Genomic DNA, 18,621 nt, shown 5'->3' on the forward strand with positions numbered 1-18,621 from the left:
CCAACGGTAGAAAAGGAAATATCTTCGTATAAAAACTGGAGAGAATCATGCTCAGCAACCTCTTGGTGATGTGTGTGTTCCACTCACAGAGTTTAACCTTTCTTTTCATAGAGCAGTTTGGAAGCACTCTGTCTGTAAAGTCTGCAAGTGGATATTTGTACCTCTTTGAGGATTTCGTTGGAAACGGGATTTCTGCATATAACGCTAGACAGAAGAGTTCTCAGTAACTTCTTTGGGCTGCGTGTGTTCAACTAACAGAGTTGAACCTTCCTTTAGACAGAGCAGATTGGAAACCCTCTTTTTGTGAAATTTGCAAGTGGGGAGTTCAAGTGATTTGGGGCCAACGTTAGAAAAGGGAATATCTTCGTATAAAAACTAGAGAGAATCATTCTCAGCAAACTCTTGGTGATGTGTGCGTTCCACTCACAGAGTTTAACCTTTCTTTTCATAGGGTATTTTGGAAACACTCTGTTTGTATAGTCTGCAAAGGGATATTTGGACCTCTTTGAGGATTCCGTTGGAAATGAGATTTCTGCATTTAACGTTAGACAGAAGAATTCTCAGTAACTTCTTTGGGCTGCATGTGTTCAACTCACAGAGTTGAACCTTCCTTTACACAGAGCAGATTTGAAACCCTCTTTTTGTGGAATTTGCAATTGGAGATTTCAAGCGCTTTGGGGCCTATGATAGAAAAGGAAATATTTTCGTATAAAAACTAGAGAGAATGATTCTCTGCAACCAGTTGGTGATGTTTGCGTTCCACTCACAGAGTTTAACCTTCCTTTTCATAGAGCAGTTTGGAAATGCTCTGTAAGGTCTGCAAGGGGATATGTGGACCTCTTTGAGGATTTCGTTGGACTTTCTTTTCATAGAGCTGTTTGGAAACACCCTGTTTGTAAAGTCTGCAAGTGGTTATTTGGACCTCTTTGAGGATTTCGTTGGAAACGGGATTTCCGCAAATAACGCTAGACAGAAGAGTTCTCAGTAACTTTTTCGGGCTGCGTGTGTTCAACTCACAGAGTTGAACCTTCCTTTAGACAGAGCAGATTGGAAACCCTCTTTTTGTGAAATTTGCAAGTGGGGAGTTCAAGTGATTTCGGGCCAACGGTAGAAAAGGAAATATCTTCGTATAAAAATTAGAGAGAATCATTCTCAGCAAACACTTGGTGATGTGTGCGTTCCACTCACAGAGTTTAACCTTTCTTTTCATAGGGCATTTTGGAAACACTCTGTTTGTATAGTCTGCAAAGGGATATTTGGACCTCTATGAAGATTTCATTGGAAATGAGATTTCTGCATATAACGCTAGACAGAAGAATTCTCAGTAACTTCTTTGGGCTGCGTGTGTTCAACTCACAGAGTTGAACCTTCCTTTATACAGAGCACATTTGAAAACCTCTTTTTGTGGAATTTGCAAGTGGAGATTTCAAGCGCTTTGTGGCCAATGGTAGAAAAGGAAATATTTTCGTATAAAAACTAGAGAGAATGATTCTCAGCATCCACTTGCTGATGTTTGCGTTCCACTCACAGAGTTTAACCTTTCTTTTCATAGAGCAGTTTGGAAATACTCTGTAAAGTCTGCAAGTAGATATTTGGACCTCTTTGAGGATTTCGATGGAAACGGGATTTCTGCATATAACGCTAGACAGAAGAATTCTCAGTAACTTCTTTGGGCTGCGTGTGTTCAACTCACAGAGTTGAACCTTCCTTTAGACAGAGCAGATTTGAAACCCTCTTTTTGCGAAATTTGCAAGTGCAGATTTCAAGCGCTTTGGGGCCAACGGTAGAAAAGGAAATATCTTCGTATAAAAACTGGAGAGAATCATGCTCAGAAACCTCTTGGTGATGTGTGTGTTCCACTCACAGAGTTTAACCTTTCTTTTCATAGAGCAGTTTGGAAGCACTCTGTCTGTAAAGTCTGCAAGTGGATATTTGTACCTCTTTGAGGATTTCGTTGGAAACGGGATTTCTGCACATAACGCTAGACAGAAGAATTCTCAGTAACTTCTTTGGGCTGCGTGTGTTCAACTCACAGAGTTGAACCTTCTTTTGGACAGAGCAGATTTGAAATCCCCTTTTTGTGGAATTTGCAAGTGGAGATTTCAAGCAATTAGGGGCCAACGGTAGAAAAGGAAATATCTTCGCATAAAAACTAGAGAGAATCCTTCTCAGCAACCACTTGGGGATGTGTGCGTTCCACTCACAGAGTTTAACCTTTCTTTTCATAGAGCAGTTTGGAAACACTCTGTTTTTAAAGTCTGCAAGTGGACATTTGGAACTCTTTGAGGATTTCGTTGGAAACGGGATTTCTGCATATAACGCTAGACTGAAGAATTCTCAGTAACTTCTTTGGGCTGTGTGTGTTCAACTCACAGAGTTGAACCTTCCTTTAGACAGAGCAGATTTGAAACCCTTTTTTGTGGAATTTGCAACTGGAGATTTCAAGCGCTTAGGGGCCAACGGTAGAAAAGGGAATATCTTCGTAAAAAACTAGAGAGAATCATTCTCAGCAACCACTTGGTGATGTGACCGTTCCACTCACAGAGTTTAACCTTTCTTTTCATAGAGCAGTTTGGTAACACTCTGTTTGTAAAGTCTCCAAGGGGATATTTGGACCTCTTTCAGGAATTCGTTGGCAACGGGATTTCTCCATAAACCATAGACAGAAGAATTCTCAATAACTTCTTTGGGCTGCGTGTGTTCAACTCACAGAGTTGAACCTTCCTTTAGACAGAGCAGATTTGAAACCCTTTTTTTTTTTGTGGAATTTACAAGTGGAGATTTCAAGCGCTTTGGGCCCAACGGTAGAAAAGGAAATATCTTTGTATAAAAACTAGAGAGAATCATTCTCAGCAACCACTTTGTGATATGTGCGTTCCACTCACGGAGTTTAACCTTTCTTTTCATAGAGCAGTTTGGAAACACTCTGCATGTAATGTCAGCAAGTGGATATTTGGACCACTTTGAGGATTTCGTTGGAAACGGGATTTCTGCATATAATGCTAGACAGAAGAATTCTCAGTAACTTCTTTGGGCTGTGTGTGTTCAACTCACAGAGTTGAACTTTCCTTTAGACAGTGCAGATTTGCACACCCTTTTTGTGGAATTTACAAGTGAAGATTTCAAGGGCTTTGGGTCCAACGGTAGAAAAGGAAATATCTTTGTGTAAAAACTAGAGAGAATCATTCTCAGCAACCACTTTGTGATATGTGCGTTCCACTCACGGAGTTTAAACTTTCTTTTCATAGAGCAGTTGGGAAACACTCTGTTTGTACTGTCTTCAAGTGGATATGTGGACCTCTTTGAGGATTTCGTTGGACTTTCTTTTCATAGAGCAGTTTGGAAACACTCTGTTTGTAAAGTCTGCAAGTGGTTATTTGGACCTCTTTGAGGATTTCGTTGGAAACGGGATTTCTGCATGTAACTCTAGAGAGAAGAATTCTCAGTAACTTCTTTGGGCTGCGTGTGTTCAACTCACAGAGTTGAACCTTCCTTTAGACAGAGCAGATTTGAAACCCTCTTTTTGTGGGATTTGCAAGTGGAGAGTTCAAGCAATTAGGGGCCAATGGTAGAAAAGGAAATATCTTCGTATAAAAACTAGAGAGAATCATTCTCAGCAACCACTTGGGGATGTGTGCGTTCCACTCACCGAGTTTAATCTTTCTTTTCATAGAGCAGTTTGGAAATACTCTGTTTGTAAGTCTGCAAGTGGATATTTGGACTTCTTTGCGGATATCGTTGGAAACGGGATTTCTGCATATAACGCTAGACAGAAGAATTCTCAGTAACTTCCTTGGGCTGCGTGTGTTCAACTCACAGAGTTGAACCTTCCTTTAGACAGAGCAGATTTGAAACCCTCTTTTTGTGGAATTTGCAAGTGGAGAGTAAAAGTGCTTTGGGGCCAACCATAGAAAAGGAACTATCTTCGTATAAAAACTAGAGAGAATCATTCTCAGCAACCATTTGATGATGTGTGCGTTCCACTCACAGAGCTTAACCTTTCTTTTCACAGAACAGCTTGGAAAAACTCTGTTTGTAAAGTCTGCATGTGGATATTTGGACCTCTTTGAGGATTTCGTTGGAAACGGGATTTCTGCATATAACGCTAGACAGAAGAATTCTCAGTAACTTCTTTGGGCTGCGTGTGTTCAACTCACGGAGTTGAACCTTCCTTTAGACAGAGCAGATTTGAAACCCTCTTCTTGTGGGATTTGCAAGTGGAGAGTTCAATTGCTTTGGGGCCAACGGTAGAAAGGGAAATATCTTCGTATAAAAACTAGAGAGAATCATTCTCAGCAATCACTAGGGGATGTGTGCGTTCCACTCACAGAGTTTAACCTTTCTTTTCATAGAGCAGTCTGGAAACACTCTGTTTGTAAAGTCCGCAAGTGGATATTTGGACCTCTATGAGGATTTCTTTGGAAACGGGATTTCTGAATATAACGCTAGACAGAAGAATTATCAGTAACTACTTTGGGTTGTGTGTGTTCAACTCACAGAGTTGAACCTTCCTTTAGACAGAGCAGATTTGAAACCCTCTTTTTGTGGAATTTGCAAGTGGAGATTTCATGCGCTTAGCGGCCAACTGTAGAAAAGGAAACATCTTCGTAGAAAAACTAGAGAGAATCATTGTCAGCAACCAGTTGGGGATGTGTGCGTTCCAGTCACAGAGTTTAACCTTTCTTTTCATAGAGCAGTTTGCAAACACTCTGTTTTTAAAGTCTGCAAGTGGATATTTGGACCTCTTTTAGGATTTCGTTGGAAAAGTGATTTCTGCATATAACGCTAGACAGAAGACTTCTCAGTAACTTCTTTGGGCTGCGTGTGTTCAACTCACAGAGTTGAACCTTCCTTTAGACAGAGCAGGTTTGAAACCCTCTTTTTGTGGAATATACAAGTGGAGATTTCAAGCGCTTTGGGGCCAACGGTAGAAAAGGAAATATCTTCGAATAAAAACTGGAGAGAATCATTCTCAGCAACCACATCGGGATGTGTGCGTTTCCCTCACAGAGTTTAACATTTCTTTTCATAGGGCAGTTTGCAAACACTCTGTTTGTAAAGTCTGCAAGTGGATATTTGGACCTCTTTGAGGATTTCGTTGGACACGGGATTTCTGCGTATAACGCTAGACCGAAGAATTCTCAGTAACTTCTTTGGGCTGTGTGTGCTCAACTCACAGAGTTGAACTTTCCTTTAGATAGGGCAGATTTGAACCCTCTTTTTGTGGAATTTACAAGTGGAGATTTCAAGCGCTTTGGGGCCAACGGTAGAAAAGGAAATATCTTTGTATAAAAACTAGAGAGAATCATTCTCAGCAACCACTTTGTGATATGTGCGTTCCACTCACGGAGTTTAACCTTTCTTTTCATAGAGCAGTTTGGAAACACTCTGTTTGTAAAGTCTGCAAGTGGATATTTGGACCTCTTTGAGGATTTCGTTGGAAAAGGGATTTCTGCATCTAACGCTAGACAGAAGAATTCTCAGTAACTTCTTTGGGCTGCGTGTGTTCAACTCACAGAGTTGAGCCTTCCTTTAGACAGAGCAGATTTGAAACCCTCTTTTTGTGGAATTTGCAAGTGGAGATTTCAAGCGATTTGGGGCCAACGGTAGAAAAGGAAATATATTTGTATAAAAACTAGAGAGAATCATTCTCAGCAACCACTTGGTGTTGTGACCGTTCCACTCACAGAGTTTAACCTTTCTTTTCAGAGAGGAGTTTGGAAACACTCTGTTTGTGAAGTCTGCAAGTGGATATTTGGACGTCTGAGGATTTCGTAGGAAAAGGGATTTCTGCATATAACGCTAGACAGAAGAATTCTCAGTAAATTCTTTAGGCTGCGTGTGTTCAACTCACAGAGTTGAACCTTCCTTTAGACAGAGCAGATTTGAAAACCTCTTTTTGTGGAATTTACAAGTGTAGATTTCAAGCGATTTGGGGCCAACGGTAGAAAAGGAAACATCTTTGTATAAAAACTAGAGAGAATCATTCTCAGCAACCACTTGGTGATGTGTGCATTCCACTCAAAGAGTTTAACCTTTCTTTTCATAGAGCAGTTTGAAACACTCTGTTTGAAAAGTCTGCAAGTGGATATTTGGACCTCTTTGAGGATTTCGTAGGAAAAGGGATTTCTGCATCTAACGCTAGACAGAAGAATTCTCAGTAACTTCTTTGGGCTGCGTGTGTTCAACTCACAGAGTTGAACCTTCCTTTAGACAGAGCAGATTTGAAACCCTCTTTTTGTGGAATTTGCAAGTGGAGATTTCAATCGATTTGGGGCCAACGGTAGAAAAGAGAATATATTTGTATAAAAACTAGAGAGAATCATTCTCAGCAACCACTTGGTGATGTGACTGTTCCACTCACGGAGTTTAACCTTTCTTTTCAGAGAGCAGTTTGGAAACACTCTGTTTGTAAAGTCTGCAAGTGGATATTTGGACCTCTTTGAGGATTTCGTAGGAAAAGGGATTTCTGCATCTAACGCTAGACAGAAGAATTCTCAGTAACTTCTTAGGGCTGCGTGTGTTCAACTCACAGAGTTGAACCTTCCTTTAGAAAGAGCAGATTTGAAACCCTCTTTTTGTGGAATTTGCAAGCGGAGATTTCAAGTGCATTCTGGCCAACGGTATAAAAAGAAATATCTTCATATGAAAACTAGAGAGAATCATTCTCAGCAACCACTTTGGGATGTGTGCATTCCACTCACAGAATTTAACGTTTCTTTTCATAGAGCAGTTTGGAGACACTCTTTTTGTAAATTCTGCAAGTGGATATTTGGACCTCTTTGAGGATTTCGATGGTAACGGGATTTCTGCATATAACGCTAGACAGAAGAATACTCAGTAACTTCTTTGGGCTGCGTGGGTTCAACTCACAGAGTTGAACCTTCCTTTAGGCAGAGCAGAGTTGAAACCCTCTTTTTGTGTAATTTGCAAGTGGAGGTTCCAAGCGCTTTGGGGCCAACGGTAGAAAAGGAATTATCTTCGTATAAAAACTAGAGAGAATCATTCTCAGCAACCACTTCGGGATGTGTGCGTTCCACTCACAGAGTTTAACCTTTCTTTTCACAGAGCAGTTTGGAAACACTCTGTTTGTAAAGTCTGCAAGTGGATATTTGGACCTCTTTGAGGATATAGTTGGAAACGGGATTTCTGCATATAACGCTAGACAGAAGAATTCTCAGTAACTTCTTTGGGCTGCATGTGTTCAACTCACAGAGTTGAAACTTCCTTTAGACAGAGCAGATTTGAATCCCTGTTTTTCTGGAATTTGCAAGTGGAGAGTAAAAGTGCTTTGGGGCCAACCGTAGAAAAGGAAATATCTTCGTATAAAAACTAGAGAGAATCATTCTCAGCAACCACTTGATGATGTGTGCGTTCCACTCACAGAGTTTAACCTTTCTTTTCACAGAACAGCTTGGAAACACTCTGTTTGTAAAGTCTGCAAGTGTATATTTGGACCTCTTTGAGGATTTCGTTGGAAACGGGATTTCTGCATATAACGCTAGACAGAAGAATTCTCAGTAACTTCTTTGGGCTGCGTGTGTTCAACTCACAGAGTTGAACCTTCCTTTAGACAGAGCAGATTTGAAACCCTCTTCTTGTGGAATTTGCAAGTGGAGACTTCAAGTGCTTTGGGGCCAACGGTAGAAAGGGAAATATCTTCGTATAAAAACTAGAGAGAATCATTCTCAGCAATAACTTGGGGATGTGTGCGTTCCACTGACAGAGTTTAACCTTTCTTTTCATAGAGCAGTTTGGAAACACTCTGTTTGTAAAGTCTGCAAGTGGATATTTCGACCTCTTTGAGGATTTCTTTGGAAACGGGATTTCTGCATATAACGCTAGACAGAAGAATTATCAGTAACTTCTTTGAGCTGTGTGTGTTCAACTCACAGAGTTGAACCTTCCTTTAGACAGAGCAGATTTGAAACCCTCTTTTTGTGGAATTTGCAAGTGGAGATTTCAAGCGCTTAGCGGCCAACGGTAGAAAAGGAAATATCTTCGTAGAAAAACTAGAGAGAATCATTGTCAGCAACCACTTGGGGATGTGTGCGTTCCACTCACAGAGTTTAACCTTTCTTTTCATAGAGCAGTTTGGAAACACTCTGTTTGTAAAGTCTGCAAGTGGATATTTCGACCTCTTTGAGGATTTCGTTGGAAACGGGATTTCTGCATATAACGCTAGACAGAAGAATTCTCAGTAACTTCTTTGAGCTGTGTGTGTTCAACTCACAGAGTTGAACCCTCCTTTACACAGAGCAGATTTGAAACCCTCTTTTTGTGGAATTTGCTAGTGGAGATTTCAAGTGCTTTGGGGCCAACGGTAGAAAAGGAAATTTCTTCGTAAAAAACTAGAGAGAATCATTCTCAGCAACCACTTGGTGATGGGTGCATTCCACTCACAGAGTTTAACCTTTCTTTTCATAGAGCAGTTTGGAATCACTCTGCTGGTAAAGTCTGCAAGTGCATATTTGACCTCTTTGAGGATTTCGTTAGAAACGGGAATTCGGCATATAATGCTAGAGAAAAGAATTCTAAGTAACTACTTTGGGCTGTGTGTGTTCAACTCACAGAGTTGAACCTTCCTTTACATAGAGCAGATTTGAAACCCTCTTCTTGTGGAATTTGCATGTGGAGATTTCAAGCGATTTGGGGCCAACGGTAGAAAAGGAAATATCTTCGTATTAAAACCAGAGAGAATCATTCTCAGCAACCACTTGGTGGTGTGTGCGTTCCACTCACTGAGTTTAACCTTTCTTTTCATAGAACAGCTTGGAAACACTCTGTTTGTAAAGTCTGCAAGTGGATCGTTGGACCTCTTTGAGGATTTCGCTGGAAACGGGATTTCCGCAAATAACGCTAGACAGAAGAGTTCTCAGTAACTTTTTTGGGCTGCGTGTGTTCAACTCACAGAGTTGAACCTTCCTTTAGACAGAACAGATTGGAAACCCTCTTTTTGTGAAATTTGCAAGTGGGGAGTTCAAGTGATTTCGGGCCAACAGTAGAAAAGGAAATATCTTCGTATAAAAATTAGAGAGAATCATTCTCAGCAAACACTTGGTGATGTGTGCGTTCCACTCACAGAGTTTAACCTTTCTTTTCATAGGGCATTTTGGAAACACTCTGTTTGTATAGTCTGCAAAGGGATATTTGGACCTCTATGAAGATTTCGTTGGAAATGAGATTTCTGCATATAACGCTAGACAGAAGAATTCTCAGTAACTTCTTTGGGCTGCGTGTGTTCAACTCACAGAGTTGAACCTTCCTTTATACAGAGCACATTTGAAACCCTCTTTTTGTGGAATTTGCAAGTGGAGATTTCAAGCGCTTTGCGGCCAATGGTAGAAAAGGAAATATTTTCGTATAAAAACTAGAGAGAATGATTCTCAGCATCCACTTGCTGATGTTTGCGTTCCACTCACAGAGTTTAACCTTTCTTTTCATAGAGCAGTTTGGAAATACTCTGTAAAGTCTGCAAGTAGATATTTGGACCTCTTTGAGGATTTCGAAGGAAAATGGATTTCTGCATCTAACGCTAGACAGAAGAATTCTCAGTAACTTCTTAGGGCTGCGTGTGTTCAACTCACAGAGTTGAACCTTCCTTTAGAAAGAGCAGATTTGAAACCCTCTTTTGTGGAATTTGCAAGTGGAGATTTCAAGTGCTTTGGGGCCAATGGTATAAAAACAAATATCTTCGTATGAAAACTAGAGAGAATCATTCTCAGCAACCACTTTGGGATGTGTGCGATCCACTGACAGAGTTTAACCTTTCTTTTCATAGAGCAGTTTGCAAACACTCTGTTTGTAAAGTCTGCAAGTGGATATTTGGACCTCTTTGAGGATTTCGTTGGAAACGGGATTTCTGCGTATAACGCTAGACAGAAGAATTCTCAGTAACTTCTTTGGGCTGCGTGTGTTCAACTCACAGAGTTGAACCTTCCTTTAGTCAGAGCAGATTTGAAACCCTCTTTTTGTGGAATTTGCAAGCGGAGATTTCAAGCGATTTGGGGCCAACGGTAGAAAAGGAAATATATTTGTATAAAAACTAGAGAGAATCATTCTCAGCAACCACTTGGTGATGTGACCTTTCCACTCACAGAGTTTAACCTTTCTTTTCAGAGAGGAGTTTGGAAACACTCTGTTTGTGAAGTCTGCAAGTGGATATTTGGACGTCTGAGGATTTCGTAGGAAAAGGGATTTCTGCATATAACGCTAGACAGAAGAATTCTCAGTAACTTCTTTAGGCTGCGTGTGTTCAACTCACAGAGTTGAACCTTCCTTTAGACAGAGCAGATTTGAAAACCTCTTTTTGTGGAATTTACAAGTGTAGATTTCAAGCGATTTGGGGCCAACAGTAGAAAAGGAAACATCTTTGTATAAAAACTAGAGAGAATCATTCTCAGCAACCACTTTGTGATATGTGCGTTCCACTCACGGAGTTTAACCTTTCTTTTCATAGAGCAGTTTGGAAACACTCTGCATGGAAAGTCTGCAAATGGATATTTGGACCTCTTTGAGGATTTCGTTGGAAGCGGGATTTCTGCATATAACGCTAGACAGAAGAATTCTCAGTAATTCTTTGCGCTGCATGTGTTCAACTCACAGGGTTGAACCTTCATTTAGACAGTGCAGATTTGAAAACCTCTTTTTGTGGAATTTACAAGTGTAGATTTCATGCGATTTGGGGCCAACGGGAGAAAAGGAAACATCTTTGTTTAAAAACTAGGGAGAATCATTTTCAGCAACCACTTGGTGATGTGTGCATTCCACTCACAGAGTTTAACCTTTCTTTTCATAGAGCAGTTTGCAAACACTCTGTTTGTAAAGTCTGCAAGTGGATATTTGGACCTCTTTGAGGATTTCGTTGGAAACGGGATTTCTGCATATAACGCTAGACAGAAGAATTCTCAGTAATACGTTGGGCTGTGTGTGTTCAACTCACAGAGTTATACCTTCTTTTAGACAAAGCAGATTTGAAACCCTCTTTTTGCGGAATTTGCAAGTGGAGATTTCAAGCGAATTCGGGCCAACGGTATAAAAAGAAATATCTTCGTATGAAAACTCGAGAGAATCATTCTCAGCAACCACTTTGGGATGTGTGCGTTCCACTCACAGAGTTTAACCTTTCTTTTCACAGACCAGTTTGCAATCACTCTTTTTGTAAATTGTGCAAGTGTATATTTGGACGTCTTTGAGGATTTCGTTGGAAACGGGATTTCTGCACATAATGCTAGACAGAAGAATTCTCAGTAACTTCTTTGGGCTGCGTGTGTTCAACTCACAGAGTTGAACCTTCCTTTAGACAGAGGAGATTTGAAACCCTCTTTTTGTGGAATTTGCAAGTGCAGATTTCAAGCGCTTTGGTGCCAACGGTAGAAAAGGAAATATCTTCGTATAAAAACTGGAGAGAATCATGCTCAGCAACCTCTTGGTGATGTGTGTGTTCCACTCACAGAGTTTAACCTTTCTTTTCATAGAGCAGTTTGGAAGCACTCTGTCTGTAAAGTCTGCAAGTGGATATTTGGACCTCTTTGAGGATTTCTTTGGAAACGGGATTTCTGCATATAACGCTAGACAGAAGAATTATCAGTAACTTCTTTGGGCTGCATGTGTTCAACTCACAGAGTTGAACCTTCCTTTAGACAGAGCAGATTTGAAACCGTCTTTTTGTGGAATTTGCAAGTGGAGATTTCAAGCGCTTAGCGGCCATCGGTTGAAAAGGAAATATCTTCGTAGAAAAACTAGAGAGAATCATTGTCAGCAACCAGTTGGTGATGTGTGCGTTCCACTCACAGAGTTTAACCTTTCTTTTCATAGAGCAGTTTGGAAACACTCTGTTTGTAAAGTCTGCAAGTGAATATTTGCACCTCTTTGAGGATTTCATTGGAAACGGGATTTCTGCATATAACGCTAGACGGAAGAATCCTCAGTAACTTCTTTCGGCTGTGTGTGTTCAACTCACAGAGTTGAACCCTCCTTTAGACAGAGCAGATTTGAAACCCTCTTTTTGTGGAATTTGCAAGTGGAGATTTCAAGCGCTTTGTGGCCAACGGTAGAAAAGGAAATTTCTTCGTAAAAAACTAGAGAGAATCATTCTCAGCAACCACTTGGTGATGGGTGCGTTCCACTCACAGAGTTTAACCTTTCTTCTCATTGAGCAGTTGGGTAACACTCTGTTTGCAAAGTCTGCAAGTGGATATTTGGACCTCTTTGAGGATTTCGCTGGAAACGGGATTTCTGCATATATCGCTAGACAGAAGAATTCTCAGTAACTTCTTTGGGCTGCGTGTGTTCAACTCACAGAGTTGAACCTTCCTTTAGACAGAGCAGATTTGAAACCCTCTTTTTGTGGAATTTGCAAGTGGAGATCTCAAGCGCTTTGGGGCCAACGGAAGAAAAGGAAATATCTTCGTATAAAAACTACAGATAATAATTCTCAGCAACCACTTGGTGATGTGTGCGTTTCACTCACAGAGTTTAACCTTTCTTTTCATAGAGCAGTTTGGAAACACTCTGTTTGTAAAGTCTGGAAGTGGATATTTGGACTTTTTTTATGATTTCGTTGGAAACGGGATTTCTTCATCTAAAGCTAGACAGAAGAATTCTCAGTAACATCTTTGGGCTGCGTGTGTTCCAGTCACAGATTTGAACCTTCCTTTAGACAGAGCAGATTTGAATCCCCCTTTTTGTGGAATTTGCAATTGGAGATTTAAAGCGCTTTGGGGCCAACGGTAGAAAACGAAACATCATCGTATAAAAACTAGAGGGAATCATTCTCAGTAGCCGCTTGGTGAAGTGTGCTTTCCGCTCACAGAGTTTAACCTTTCTTTTCATAGAGCCGTTTGGAAACACTGTGTTTGTAAAGTCTGCAAGTGGATATTTGGACCTCTTTGAGGATTTCGTTGGAAACGGGACTGCTGCATATAACGCTAGACAGAAGAATTCTCAGTAACTTCTTTGGGCTGCGTGTGTTCAACTCACAGAGTTGAACCTTACTTTACACAGAGCAGATTTGAAACCCTCTTTTTTTGGAATTTGCAATTGGAGATTTAAAGCGCTTTTGGGCCAACGGTAGAAAAGGAAATATCTTCGTATAAAAACTAGAGAGAATCACTGTCAGCAACCACTTGGTGATGTGTACGTTCCACTCACAGAGTTTAACCTTTCTTTTCATAGAGCAGTTTGGAATCACTCTGCTGGTAAAGTCTGCAAGTGCATATTTTGACCTCTTTGAGGATTTCGTTAGAAACGGGAATTCTGCGTATAATGCTAGAGGAAAGAATTCTCAGTAACTTCTTTGGGCTGTGTGTGTTCAACTCACAGAGTTGAACCTTCCTTTACATAGAGCAGATGTGAAACCCTCTTCTTGTGGAATTTGCATGTGGAGATTTCAAGCGATTTGGGGCCAACGGTAGAAAAGGAAATATCTTCGTATTAAAACCAGAGAGAATCATTCTCAGCAACCACTTGGTGATGTGTGCGTTCCACTCACTGAGTTTAACCTTTCTTTTCATAGAACAGCTTGGAAACACTCTGTTTGTAAAGTCTGCAAGTGGATATTTGGACCTCTTTGAGGATTTCGCTGCAAACGGGATTTCCGCAAATAACGCTAGACTGAAGAGTTCTCAGTAACTTCTTTGGGCTGTGTGTGTTCAACTCACAGAGTTGAACCTTCCTATTGACAGAGCAGATTTGAAACCCTCTTTTTGTGGAATTTGCAAGTGGAGATTTCAAGCGCTTTCGGGCCAACGGTAGAAAAGGAAATATCTTCGTATGAAAACTAGAGAGAATCATTCTCAGCAACCACTTGGTGATGTGTGCGTTCCACTCACAGAGTTTAACCTTTCTTTTCATAGAGCAGTTTGGAAACACTCTGTTTGTACTGTCTGCAAGTGGATATTTGGACCTCTTTGAGGATTTCTTTGGACTTTCTTTTCATAGAGCGTTTTGGAAATTCTCTGTAAAGTCTGCAAGTGGATATTAGGACCTATTTGAGGATTTCGTTGGAAACGGGATTGCTGCATATAACGATAGACAGAAGAATTCTCAGTAACCTCTTTTGGCTGTGTGTGTTCAAGTCACAGAGCTAAACCTTCCCTTAGAGAGAGCAGATATGAAACACTCTTTTTGTGGAATTTGCAAGTGGAGATCTCAAGGGCTTTGGGGCCAACGGAAGAAAAGGATATATCTTCGTATAAAAACTACAGATAATCATTCTCAGCAACCACTTGGTGATGTGTGCGTTTCACTCACAGAGTGTAACCTTTCTTTTCATAGAGCAGTTTGGAAACACTCTGTTTGTAAAGTCTGGAAGTGGATATTGGGAATTCTTTGAGGATTTCGTTTGAAACGGGGTTTCTTCATCTAAAGCTAGACAGAAGAATTCTCAGTAACATCTTTGGGCTGCGTGTGTTCAACTCACAGAGTTGAACCTTCCTTTGGACAGAGCAGATTTGAAATCCCCTTTTTGTGGAATTTGCAAGTGGAGATTTCAAGCAATTAAGGGCCAACGGTAGAAAAGGAAATATCTTCGCATAAAAACTAGAGAGAATCCTTCTCAGCAACCACTTGGGGATGTGTGCGTTCCACTCACAGAGTTTAACCTTTCTTTTCATAGAGCAGTTTGGAAACACTCTGTTTGTAAAGTCTGCAAGTGGATATTTGGAACTCTTTGAGGATTTCGTTGGAAACGGGATTTCTGCATATAACACTAGACTGAAGAATTCTCAGTAACTTCTTTGGGCTGTGTGTGTTCAACTGACAGAGTTGAACGTTCCTTTAGACAGAGCAGATTTGAAACCCTTTTTTGTGGAATTTGCAACTGGAGATTTCAAGCGCTTTGGGGCCAACGGTAGAAAAGGGAATATCTTCGTAAAAAACTAGAGAGAATCATTCTCAGCAACCACTTGGTGATGTGTGCGTTCCACTCCTAGAGTTTAACCTTTCTTTTCATAGAGCAGTTTGGTAACACTCTGTTTGCAAAGTCTGCAAGTGGATATTTGGATCTCTTTGAGGATTTCGCTGGAAACGGGATTTCTGCATATATCGCTAGACAGAAGAATTCTCAGTAACTTCTTTGGGCTGCGTGTTTTCAACTCACAGAGTTGAAACTTCCTTTACACAGAGCAGATTTGAAACTCTTTTTTTGTGGGATTTGCAAGTGGAGATTTCAAGCGCTTTGGGGCCTATAGTAGAAAACGAAATAACTTCGTATAAAAACTAGAGAGAATCATTCTCAGCAACCACTTGGTGATGTGTGCATTCCACTCACAGAGTTTAACCTTTCTTTTCATAGAGCAGTTTGGAAACACTCTGTTTGTAAAGTCTGCAAGTGGATATTTGGACCTCTTTGAGGATTTCGTTGGAAACGGGATTTCTGCATATAACCCAAACAGAAGAATTCTCGGTAACTTCTTTGGGCTTCGTGTTTTCAACTCACAGAGTTGAAACTTCCTTTAGACAGAGCAGATTTGAAACCCTCTTTTTGTGGAATATGCAAGTGGAGATTTCAAGCGCATTGGGGCCAACGGTAGAAAGGGAAATATCTTCGTATAAAAAGTAGAGAGAATCATTCTCAGCAACCACTTGGTGATGTGTGCGTTCCACTCACAGAGTTTAACCTTTCTTTTCATAGAGCAGTTTGGAAACACTCTGTTTGTACTGTCTTCAAGTGGATATTTGGACCTCTTTGAGGATTTCGTTGGACTTTCTTTTCATAGAGCAGTTTGGAAACTCTCTGTTTGTAAAGTCTGCAAGTGGTTATTTGGACCTCTTTGAGGATTTCGTTGGAAACGGGATTTCTGCATATAACTCTAGAGAGAAGAATTCTCAGTAACTTCTTTGGGCAGCGTGTGTTCAACCCACAGAGTTGAACCTTCCTTTAGACAGAGCAGATTTGTAACCCTCTTTTTGTGGAATTTGCAAGTGGAGAGTTCAAGCGCTTTGGGGCCAACGGTAGAAAATGAAATATCTTCGTATAAAAACTGGAGAGAATCATGCTCAGCAACCTCTTGGTGATGTGTGTGTTCCACTCACAGAGTTTAACCTTTCTTTTCATAGAGCAGTTTGGAAGCACTCTGTCTGTAAAGTCTGCAAGTGGATATTTGTACCTCTTTGAGGATTTCGTTGGAAACGGGATTTCTGCATATAACGCTAGACAGAAGAATTCTCAGTAACTTCTTTGGGCTGCGTGTGTTCAACTCACAGAGTTGAACCTTCCTTTGCGCAGAGCACATTTGAAGCCCCCTTTTTGTGGAATTTCGAAGTGGCGATTTCAAGCAATTAGGGGCCAATGGTAGAAAAGGAAATATTTTCATATAAAAACTAGAGAGATTGATTCTCAGCAACCACTTGGTGATGTGTGCGTTCCACTCACAGAGTTTCACCTTTCTTTTCATAGAGCAGTTTGGAAACACTATGTTTGTAAAGTCTGCAGGTGGATATTTGGACCTCTTTGAGGATTTCGTTGGAAGCGGGATTTCTGCATATAACGCTAGACAGAAGAATTCTCAGTAAGTTCTTTGGGCTGCGTGGGTTCAACTCACAGAGTTGAACCTTCCTTTAGACAGAGCAGAGTTGAAACCCTCTTTTTGTGGAATTTGCAAGTGGAGGTTTCAAGCGCTTTGGGGCCAACGGTAGAAAAGGAATTATCTATGTATAAAAACTAGAGAGAATCATTCTCAGCAACCACTTGGGGATGTGTGCGTTCCACTCACAGAGTTTAACCCTTCTTTTCATAGAGCAGCTTGGAAACACTCTATTTGTAAAGTCTGCAAGTGGATATTTGGACCTATTTGAGGGTATCTTTGGAAACGGGATTTCTGCATATAACGCTAGACAGAAGAATTCTCAGAAACTTCATTGGGCTGCGTGTGTTCAACTCACAGAGTTGAACTTTCCTTTAGACAGAGCAGATTTGAAACCCTCTTTTTGTGGAATTTACAAGTGGAGATTTCAAGTACTTTGGGGCCAAAGGTAGAAAAGGAAATATCTTCGTATAAAAATTAGAGAGAATCATTCTCAGCAACCACCTGGTGATGTGTGCATTCCACTCACAGAGTTTAACCTTTCTTTTCATAGAACAGCTTGGAAACAGTCTGTTTGTAAGGTCTGCAAGTGGATATTTGGACCTCTTTGAGGATTTCTTCGGACTTTCTTTTCATAGAGCAGTTTGGAAATACTCTGTAAAGTCTGCAAGTGGATAATAGGACCTATTTGAGGATTTCGTTGGAAATGGGATTGCTGCATATAACGATAGACAGAAGAATTCTCAATAACCTCTTTTGGCTGTGTGTGTTCAAGTCACAGAGCTAAACCTTCCATTAGACAGAGCAGATATGAAACCCTCTTTTTGTGGAATTTGCAAGTGGAGATCTCAAGAGCTTTGGAGCCAACGGAAGAAAAGGATATATCTTCGTATAAAAACTACAGATAATCATTCTCAGCAACCACTTGGAGATGTGTGCGTTTCACTCACAGAGTTTAACCTTTCTTTTCATAGAGCAGTTTGGAAACACTCTGTTTGTAAAGTCTGGAAGTGGATATTTGGACTTCTTTGAGGATTTCGTTGGAAACGCGGTTTCTTCATCTAAAGCTAGACAGAAGAATTCTCAGTAACATCTTTGGGCTGCGTGTGTTCAACTCGCAGAGTTGAACCATCCTTTTGACAGAGCAGATTTGAAACCCTCTGATTGTGGAATTTGCAAGTGGAGATTTCAAGCAATTAGGGGCCAACGGTAGAAAAGGAAATATCTTCATATAAAAACTAGAGAGAATCATTCTCAGCAACCACTTGGCGATGTGTGCATTCCACTAACAGAGTTTAACCTTTCTTTTCATAGAGCAGTTTGGAAAAACTCTGTTTGTAAAGACTGCAACTGGATATTTGGACCTCTTTAAGGATATCATTGGAAACGAGATTTCTGCATATAACGCTAGACAGAAGAATTCTCAGTAACTTTTTTGGGCTGCGTGTGTTCAACTCACAGAGTTGAACCTTCCTTTAGACAGAGCAGATTTGACACCCTCTTTTTGTTTAATTTGCAAGTGGAGATTTCAAGCGCTTTGGGGCCAACGGTAGAAAAGGAAATATCTTCGAATAAAAACTAGAGAGAATCATTCTCAGCAACTACTTGGTGATGTGTGTGTTCCACTCACAGAGTTTAACCTTTCTTTTCATAGAGCAGTTCGGAAACAATCTATTTGTCAGTCTGCAAGTGGATATTTGGACCTCTTTGAGGATTTCGTTGGAAACGGGATTTCTGCATATAACGCTAGACAGAAGAATTCTCAGTAACTTCTTTGGTCTGTGTGTGTTCAACTCACAGAGTTGAACCTTCCTTTAGACAGAGCAGATTTGAAACCATCTTTTTGTGGAATTTGCAAGTGGAGATTTCAAGTGCTTTGGGGACAACGGTATAAATGGAAATATCTTCGTATATAAAGTAGAGAGAATCATTCTCAGCAACCACTTGGGGATGTGTGCGTTCCACTCACAGAGTTTATCCTTTCTTTTCATAGAACAGCTTGGAAACACTCTGTTTGTATACTCTGCAAGTGGATATTTGGACCTCTTTGACGGTTTCGCAGGAAACGGGTTTTCCGCAAATAACGCTAGACAGA

Source organism: Gorilla gorilla, chromosome 4 (assembly GCF_029281585.2).
Source record: "Gorilla gorilla gorilla isolate KB3781 chromosome 4, NHGRI_mGorGor1-v2.1_pri, whole genome shotgun sequence".
In the NCBI taxonomy this organism is placed as follows: domain Eukaryota; kingdom Metazoa; phylum Chordata; class Mammalia; order Primates; family Hominidae; genus Gorilla; species Gorilla gorilla.